This window comes from Carlito syrichta, unplaced genomic scaffold (assembly GCF_000164805.1).
Source record: "Carlito syrichta isolate Samal-C Ts95f unplaced genomic scaffold, Tarsius_syrichta-2.0.1 Scaffold251657, whole genome shotgun sequence".
Lineage (NCBI taxonomy): Eukaryota > Metazoa > Chordata > Mammalia > Primates > Tarsiidae > Carlito > Carlito syrichta.
Genome location: NW_007195753.1, coordinates 133,383 through 143,031, shown reverse-complemented (window position 1 = coordinate 143,031; position 9,649 = coordinate 133,383). Strand labels below are relative to the sequence as shown.

Sequence of the window (9,649 nt, the reverse complement as noted above, 5' to 3'; positions counted from 1 at the left end):
GTCATTTTGGTGTTTCCACATATGGATCAAATAGATGCTCTTATATTTGCATTTATAACTGGCTTCGTGCAATATAAGGATGAATAGTAAATTCATGCTAATAATTTAAAAAAAATTTTTTTAAACTTAGAATGGCATTAAATAACAAATGAAAAACACCATGACAAGTCAAGAAAGAAACTACAGAATAAAGGAAAAAAAGCCTTATATTTGAGTATCATTAATGGTAACTTTCCCCCTGCTTTTTGAACAAGAGACCTTGCGTTTTCATTTTGCACTGGGTCCTCAAATTATGTAGCTGGCCTGATGTCTCCTATAGCATTTGGCTGGTGTGATTTTCAAGGAAGTGGGAAGAATTGTAAAAGGGCCTCTGTATTCAAGGGGCCTTGAAATTAAATTCATTTCTCTGGTTCCAAGGGCTAAAAAAACCTCAAGACACAGTCTTGGCAAGTTTGTTTTTTGTTTTTGCTCCTCACCCTTACTGGATGCATGGTCATGCCAGAGGGATTTGAATGAGCCTGTCACATCCAAAAGGTTGCATGACCATCGATTTGCTTCTATAATGTTAACCAATGGCACCTGTGCTAATAGTTACATGTGAAATTAAGTCAGGAACAGATGGAGTTCTAAGGCCAACTGTTGCCAGTCATGAAAAACCTGCCCTCCTTAAATAGCCTCTGGTGTAATTGTCTGCCCACACTCTGCCCACTTTTCAGGTTTAAATACAAGGCGACATTTGGTATGCATTTCCTGTAATAAAGAAGCATGTGATGATTATCCCCAAGATGTTATTTTAAAGGCTATTGTTAACTGCGGTCTGTCTTTGGTTTCTCAGTTAAGGAAAAAGCAACTTGACTCAAAGCATCACTTGATTCAAGTTGGGCAACCATAGCAGAACAAGCTATTGTGATCAAATTCCCTAAAGGAAAATGAGTGGGGACAAATTCACCCCACACTTTGCAGACACTGAGGTATGGCATGACTTGGTGACTTGTGGGAGTGATAAAATCTTATAATGTTTTGTAAAACACTGGAAATGCGACTGACATGTGAGGTTATCTGTTTTAATAACAATTGTAAATACCTATTTATTACATAGTCATTTGAATATATCACCTCTTGGATAGGCGGGTTTTCTTGTTTCTTTTAGTTTCTACTTTTATGATTAAAAATCAATCATGTTGAAAGGTCATGGATTATTTTTCTCTCAATATGGAAGATGGGGAAATACAGTGTAGATTGAGGCTGTTAATTAAAAAAGCAAGACACATGTGCATTTAAATTGGGAAGGAGTTTGTGATAGAAAAATAAACTATTGTCATAAAGTCAGAACATGATTGAGTTGGATTCATGCTCAGATATTCTGTCTTGTGCCTAGTGTTAGTCTCAAGAGATTGGCACCAAAGTAAGCAACAGGGATGAGTCAAGTTAGAGGCTGGTACTCCCCAGAGAATGCAAAGAAATGCCCTGAGGTCTCATGCCCAAGTCAGGAGTAAGAGATTATTAGTAAGGTAGTCTCTAATAGGTTAAAAAAAAGACTTGGGCTCAGTTGAATTTCCTGGAAGTTTCCTGGTATGTTTGAGTCTACAAACATGATTAGGACTCATTTACTTAGTCCTGGAGTGACATTCCCAGATAAGTGGCTTTGAAATTTAGGGCGGTTTATTTAAGAAGGCATCTGGCCAAGGTTTAGAGTAAGGCAGGGTCTCTTTAAATCTACAGAATTAAGCCGGGCTCAGTGGCTCAGCCTGTAATCCCGCGCCTTTGGGAGGCTGAGGTGAGTGGATTGCCTGAGCCCACGGGTTCGAGACCCGCCTGGGCAGCAAGACCTCATCTCTACAATAAATAAAAAATCTCAGCCGGGCGTGGTAGCACATGCCTGTAATTCCGGCTACTTGGAAGGCTGAGGCAGAAGGATCACTGGAGCCCTGCAGGTTGAGGCTGCGGTGGCCGGGAGCGGCCACTGCACTCCAGTCTGGGTGACAGAGTGAGACTCCAACTCAAAAAAAAAAAAAAAAATCTACAGAATTATATCTATAAATCTATAAAATTCAGTCAATGTGCATGATCAGTGTTAGGTTGAACCATATTAAAATGCTGATGGAGATTTCATATGGTTTTACCTAATACTGAAATAGTATACTTGCTATTTTCATAAAAAGATACCTTTCTTTATGCTAAAACAGAAAGTGTATTTTGACTGTACTCTTTCTGCTCTCTCTGGGTTAGTTGTGCATGGGATCAAATGAATGAGTTTTCGTCTATAGTCTTACTCAAGTCTCATATGTACCATCCTTTCAAGTAATTCTGGTGTATAGTGATCAGTTGTAGGACATGTTGCGAATACTTTATTATTAAGAATTGCTAAAGTCCTGACAGTTGTAGATTTTTTTAACTCATTAAAAATAATCCAGTACAGAATCGAGGTTATGCCTGTAATGACACTCTTAACCAATTGCACAACAATAAGTTTCCTTGAATGGGGAGAAAAGGTTACCCTGGGAGTGATGCCCATAAAAGAGCATCACAAATGTGACCCTTGTATGACAACTTGTATGACAGAAAAATGTTGCAAACAAATACTCTAAAAGAGCAGTATTCACTTAATAGCAACTCTCTATGTTGGGTATAATGCTTAGAAAGTTGCTTCTCAAGTTTTTGGACCTCAAAAGAAAATTTGAGAACTGATATCAGTTCAAAAATGGCCATTAGAAACACAACTTCCATCTATTACTACTATTATTTAAAAAGAGGAGAGACGTTTTGACATTTAAAAAGTGACTGTAGCTGTGGGGAAAGCTTATTGCATTGTCTTTGGTTTTCCCATTTTGTTTCAGATTGGAGGAAAAATATTAAAGGTTGGCTCAGGTCCGTGGGCCAGTGGCCCAAGAGATATTAATTAGCATTTATAGGACTAACAATTACCATAAACTATCAAGCATTTACTTATTCTAAGAGTTATGGTTAGAATTTATATACCATATAGATTTATATACCTTATTTCTGATCTTCAAGTTAGGTATTATTATCTTCATTTTATAGATGAGGAAACATGCTCAAAGAGATCAGGTAACTCTTTCAAACCTGTACTTACAAAGTAATGGCAAAGTCCTACAAACTATAGAATTTTTAAACTATGTAGTTGGTAAAATGAATAAGGCATTCAAATGTAATTTCCAAAGGTTAGATTTTAAAGTGTTTTTAAGCTGGAATTTGTGTAGTCAGTCACCTTTATGAAACTTTACAAGGTCCCAGATAAAATTTTAGATTGGTGCATGTGAGTCAGAGAAGCCCTAATCCTGAGGGGAGACCTGGGGAAAGAGTTTTGTCTTAGATTGAGGTCCCCAAAAGTAGACCCTGACATAGAGATTTGTGTGCAAGAAATTTTTTCAGGACATATTTTTGGAAGAAGTCAATAAGGAAGTGAAGGAAGTAGGGCAGTGCAAGAGAAGTCAACTGAGATGGGTTCTAAGGTAAAGGCCCATGGAGGGTAGCTCTGGAAGGTATGTAACACCCCAGAGAAAGGGAGCCAGATTTTCAGCCTGACAGGTCAATATATGGCCAGTCACACAGAATGAGGGATGTAAAGTCCTAGACACTTCCAGATGTCTACATGTTTGGCCAAGGCCCTTCAGTAGCTGAAGGGAAGTCTTGTGAATAGTCCTAACTGGAGGCCACTGTGGGCAAAAGCATGCCATAGCCAGGAGATGGGCACATGGCAATGATAAAACGGGATTTAGAGGATCAGAGCAGTTGACGTACAGTGTCTATGACATGTCTGGATTCATAAACACACCAGAAAGAAAAAGGGCAAGAGCACAGCTCGGGGGAGTGTTCTCCAATGCCCAGGATGCCACAGAACTGTGTCAGTCACAGAAAAACAAGTTTCTTCAGTAAACCATTTCATCTCTTTGTTATCTCCTTAATCCAAGCTACTGCCATCTCTTACCTGTGTCACTGCAGCAAGCCTCATACTAGCTGCCCAGTATCTACTCTTGCTCCCCTATATTCATTCTCTATACAGTGGCTATGGTGATTTGTACAAATACAGTGGCGCTGCCTGGGGATGAAAGGAAGTTGAATTGAAGACACGATAATTACCTTGTAATCATCATTAGCTCCCTCACCACCCCCCATTCTTTGGTTGGCACAATGGATATTTTCTTAATTTTATGCAGTGGCTTATGCAGCTTTGTTCCACTTCCCATCTCTCCCTCCTCACTAACCTCTCCCAAGCTCCCCATCCCAAAGAAATCCTTCTCAATATTTTACCACCTTCAAGCTTCTTCCATGCTAAAAATCTGGAACCATCAATGTTAATATGCAAATTCAGTCATGTGATTGCCTTACTTAAAACCCTTCAAGACCTCTCATCACATTTGGAATAGAATCCTTCCCATGACTCATGAGCCCTACGTCAGATGGCTTCTCTTTCTCCAAATGGCCAAAACTATCATCCCCTTTTTCCAATTTGGTTTCGCCTCAAATGACCCCTCCTCAGTGAAGTGGTTCTCTGTAATCCTCTGACCACCACTCCTGTCCAGTCCCTTTCTAGCATGTTACATTGTTTGATATCCTTCACAGACTGCTATGGTTTGAATGTGGCCCCCTAAAGTTCATGTGTTGGAAACTTAACTGCCGTTGTAACAGCATTAAAAGGTGAGACCTCTAAGAGTTGATTAGGCCACGGGCACTTCACCCCACATGAAGGCATTAATGCTGTTACCGTAGGAGTAGGTTAGTTATCACGAAAGTAGGTTCCTGATAAAAGGATACGTTTGGACCCATTCCTCTCTCTGTCTCTCACTCTTGCTTGCCTTTCCACCAAGGAATAGTGCAGTAAGGAGGCCCTTACAAGTAGCCAGCACCATGCTTTTGGATGTCCAACTTCCAGAACTGTGAGCCAAATTAACTTCTATTCTATTCTTTATAAATTTCCCAGTCTGTGATATTCTGTTACAGCAGAAACTGAACTAAGACAGACCTCAATGCTATCTTGTACATTAATTTATTGGCTTATGTTCTGCCCCCCCCACCCCCCGTTAGAGTGTAAGGTATAGGAGGCCTCGCCTGCACAGGCTACCCCAGTGTAGCTCTCTAACAGTGCCTGGAGCAGCCAAAAATAGCTGCTCACTAAATACTTGCTAGATTTGAAGTCAGCCTACCAAAGAAGCAATTTATTTATATGCCTGGGCAAAGACTTCACAAACTTTATAATATAATCTGTGAGAAATCATTTTTGTCACAAAGTTTTAGATGCAGTATATAAAGAAAGATGAATTATTCTCAGAAGTCTCCTAAAAGAGGTGGCTGGACATGACTGGATTCTCTGTTTTCTATATACTCTACTGGTCTGAGCCCACCTAGAGAATAGTGTTTATTTCCAATGACCACACTTTGTAAAGAAAAGGAGTCCATGGTCATGTGGCTGAGTGTATTTAGCCAATTGGCTACCGCATCTGTGGGATTTACCACTGAATTCATGCTGTGCAATGATAGCACAGCAAGGGTGTTAGAGCTGCCATTTGGGCCCAACATGGACCTCCTTTATGGGTGATCTTTATTCTAGTACTTTCCACCTGCTGAGACTTTCTCAGAGCTATACTATAGTCTGAGGTTCCTTCTGCCCAATCTTCCTTCCTTTTCTCTCTCCCTTTCCAGGTGTAAAACCTGCATCTTAGCCTAAGCCTCTCCCCATCTACTCCTGTTCCCCTTTCCTTTCTCCTTCACATGAATTTATCTCAATAAATCTCTTCCTGCACATTGAATCTTACCTTAGCATCTGGTTCCTGAAGGACTCAAATTGACATAAAAAATGTCTCTCTTATCTAAAGAACATATTGATACTAAGTATGGAATCATCTGTAGAGTTGAAAATATCCATTCACTTTTGTTTCTAGGTCAGTGAAAGTAAACCAATATTAACATCTTTGAAAATTGTGCATCCTGAAACCCGTCTTATCCCTCCTATCTAAGATCCCAATACAGTAGAATTGTTCTAAATTAACTTGATGGGGATTGATGGTTATTTGACTTATAGAAAAAGTCGCTTCAATCTGGGAATCATAGAAATGATTCATACATTTCTGAAACATTTAATTTTAACTCAAAATATGTAAATTTGCATTAATCTCCCAATCTTTTGATGAAGGGCCAAGGCTTTTTTTTTTTTAAGTATCTTTTACTTGAGTATATCTTGCAGATGAAACAAAGAGCATTGGTTAATCTGGGCAGTTTGTAAAGGAGTCAATGGTCAAGAGGGTGTCCACTACATGATGCTTGATATAAAATGCTTTAAATGATTCATGATATCAATTCTGCAGTTCCTTTGGCTCTCCAAGTTGCTTCCATCAGTGGATAGCAATAATTGATATTAACTCTCTAGCAATGTAACATTCTTCTACACTTGGTCTTATCATTTGCTTTGGCTCATGGATTCTGCTGAAAATGTGATGTTATAAAGCTCTCTTATCAGAAAGATTTACACTCACAGGCATGTACACATACAAAATTGTAGGTGAGTTTAAAAAATTTTTGAATCTCATTTGTAGAATCCTTATTCATAAACCCCGTGTTACATTGTTAAAACATGCAGAGTAAAATGTAAATAGGTGGTACACTGGCTTGTCATTTTCTAACCAAGAAAATAAAGTAAAGCGTGGTTTATATTTGTGGGATAAGATTGATTGATCATAAATGCCACTGTCTGGTTCTTGGGAAAAGAAACACTCACAAAGACATACCCACATTCATACTCACATTTGCTATGTTCCCTTCAGAGAATGGCAAGAATCATGTCAGTCTGATTCATCTTTCAGGAAGGAAGAGGGAAGTGCAGTGTAAAACCACAATCCGGGCCACAGAAAGGACTTAGTCCCAGACTGCAACAGAGATTGGGGCCACTCAAGGGCAGGGCAGTGACTGTTAGCTGAGTAAGGACTGTGTCACCAACCCTCAGATGGGTATAGTTTAACGGTAACTTGGCAACCATCCAGCCCGACTCATTCCGTTACTCAGTCCCATCAGATGCAAACTATTACAGAGTTACAAGCAAGAGATCATTCTCTCATATCTACTCTTAACTCTAGGAGGAGCAAGAATTGCTTTCCTGGCCTTGATTAGCATGCAGGTGGTTGGCGCCAAGTGTCTTTTTTCCTTGTCTTGAAGATGATAAAACTTGAACTTGTTATGGTTAATGCCTACAAGTTGGTGATAAAAGCTGGGTGGGGATTCAGCTCTTTTACCGTACTTCCAATGTTCTTGCTACCAAATCCCACTGTTCCAGACCTTGATGATGCTTTTGCAGTTTGGCTAATTATACAAATAATTTGAAAACATTTCAAGGACATTCTTATTCTGTCCCTGCTCTCCTCACTCGTTCCTCTGTTCAGAAACAACTTTGTGGCCTTAGATTTTCAAGGTTAATTATATTAATGCTCCCATTTCCCAGATTTGATAAATCATTCTGAGGTTGAGTTCTATGCCTTAAGAGCTGCTACCAGCTTTGTACAGAGCGCCCTAAACCCAAAGGCAAGTGATCAGAACTTGTAATTGAGTACAAGGCTACCTAAAACTGTTGGTTGGGATTGCCTCCTCATTTTGCAACCTTTTTTCAGCACATTGAACAGTGATTCATTTGTTTATAGAATAACTTAGAATGAACAGGTAATTATGTACAAAGCCAGGTGACAATTGGTAGAAAGCTTGTTTCTCAAGTACTAATCTTTGAGCTGAATAATGACACGACTTGGGAGAAGGAGTGGAGGAAAGCCCAGGAGGAGAGAAAAAGGAGTTTTTTTAATTTGTGCTTCTGGCCACAATGGAAGAAAAATAAAAGTGGGGCTTGTGATAGGCAGAATAACCTCCCCCTTCAAAATGTCCATGTCCTAATGGCTGGAACCTGTGATCGTGTTTTGTTACATGGCAAAGGGGAATGAAGATTGCAGGTGGAATGAAGGTTGCTAATCATCTGATCTTAAGGAGATTGTTTTGGATTATCTGGTTGGCTCAATGTGATCACAAGTGTCTTTAAAAGTGGAGGAGAGAGCCAGAAGTGGAGAGTCAGAGGGAGATGAGACTACAGAAGAGGTCTGTAAGTGATGTGAGAAGGACTGGATCTATTGTTGGCTTTGAAGATGGAGAAAAGGGGTCATAGCCAAGGAATGTGGGTGGTCTCTCTTAAGATGGCAAAAGTGAGGGAATATATTCTCTCCTACAATCTCCAGAAGAAATGCAGACCTGTACTCATCTTAATTTCAGCCCAGTGAAACCTGAGCCGGGCTTTTAACTTACAGAGCCATAGGATAATACATTGGTGTTCCTTTAAGCTACAAAATTTGTGGTCATCTGTAAAAGCAGCAAATAGAAAAGGAATGCTGGAGTGATGAAAGAAGAACTAAGGAAATGTTTCTGTTTTAGGTCTGTTTCAGGCAGGCCATTACCAGCAAGTAAACTGCAGAAGATATATTAAGAGTTAAGGACACACTGGAGAAGGTGAATGTGAAGCTAGAAAGCTAGAAACTGAAACTCAGGAGGATCTTGAGCGAAGGAACAAAACCTGGAGATTCAAGGACCCTAATCACCAGTGACCTTAAATTGCCAAAGGACAGCTAACTTGAGCTATGGAAACCAGCGGATGTGCTGGATTTTTTGTGTGTTACTAATTCACTCCTTTCTCTCTCTTCGATTAAGAATCAGCACATAAAATAGAAATAGCCCTGATCTTAATACTCTCCTTCCAAAGAATCACACAAGACAAAAACAATATACTTTTACAAGCATAAAAATCATGAATCAACATCAATGAGGAGTATCAGGTACAGTGTGGAAGAGACAGCTAGTTGTGGCCCCATATTCGTTTTCCTCTTCTGCCATCCTAACAGAATAAGATGGTAAGGGCTACTCAGCCTCATTTGCTTAGAGACGCAGCCATGTGATTAAGTCCTAGCCAATAGCATGTGAATTGAAGGAACAGGTAAACACTTTTAAGAGTTTTACCTGTTGCATTTCCTCCTTTCCACTGACTGCAATGAGGATGTGGTGTGAGCTGTCATGGTTCCTACAATGAAGGCATTACTCTGGGAATGGTAAGACAACAAGACAGAAGGAGCCTGAACTTCTCAAGGGAAACCCCAGATGCACCTAGGCGTTATATGAGAGAGAAATAAATAAATTACCTCTTGTTGACTCCACTGTTATTGTGGGTCTCAGCTTCCATGTTCTAAACAATATTGACTATTTCCCCAGATAAGTGGGGTGGGGGCCCTTTTAAGTCAAAATAATTGTGATTCTCCCTACTTTGCCAAAAGATGACTCAAAGTCTTGTAGGCTCTGACTTGAAAACTGAGTTTTTTATTTTATTTTTTATTTTCACTTTTTATTTATTTTATTTTATTTTATTTTATTTTTTTGAGTTGGAGTCTCACTCTGTTGCCCAGACTGGAGGGCAGTGGCCGCTCCCGGCCACCGCAGCCTCGACCTGCTGGGCTCCGGCGATCCTTCCACCTCAGCCTTCCCAGTAGCCGGAATTACAGGCGCGTGCTACCACGCCCGGCTGATTTTTTTGATTTATTGTAGAGATGAGGTCTTGCCTGCCCAGGTGGGTCTCGAACCCGCGGGCTCAGGCAATCCACTCACCTCAGCCTCCCAA

At 40.1% G+C, this 9,649-nt stretch overlaps 1 protein-coding gene across 1 annotated transcript in view; it reads left to right on the top strand.

Moving 5' to 3' along the window:
* Nucleotides 1-477: 477 nt before the first annotated feature.
* The window catches only part of NDP (NDP, norrin cystine knot growth factor), a 79,118-nt gene continuing 69,946 nt past the window's right edge, over nt 478-9,649 (top strand). Inside the window, exons 1-2 of the mRNA XM_021709527.1 lie at nt 478-534; nt 836-971. The gene's annotated coding sequence lies outside the window, so the exon portion shown is untranslated. The remainder of the gene's footprint in view (nt 535-835; nt 972-9,649) is intronic.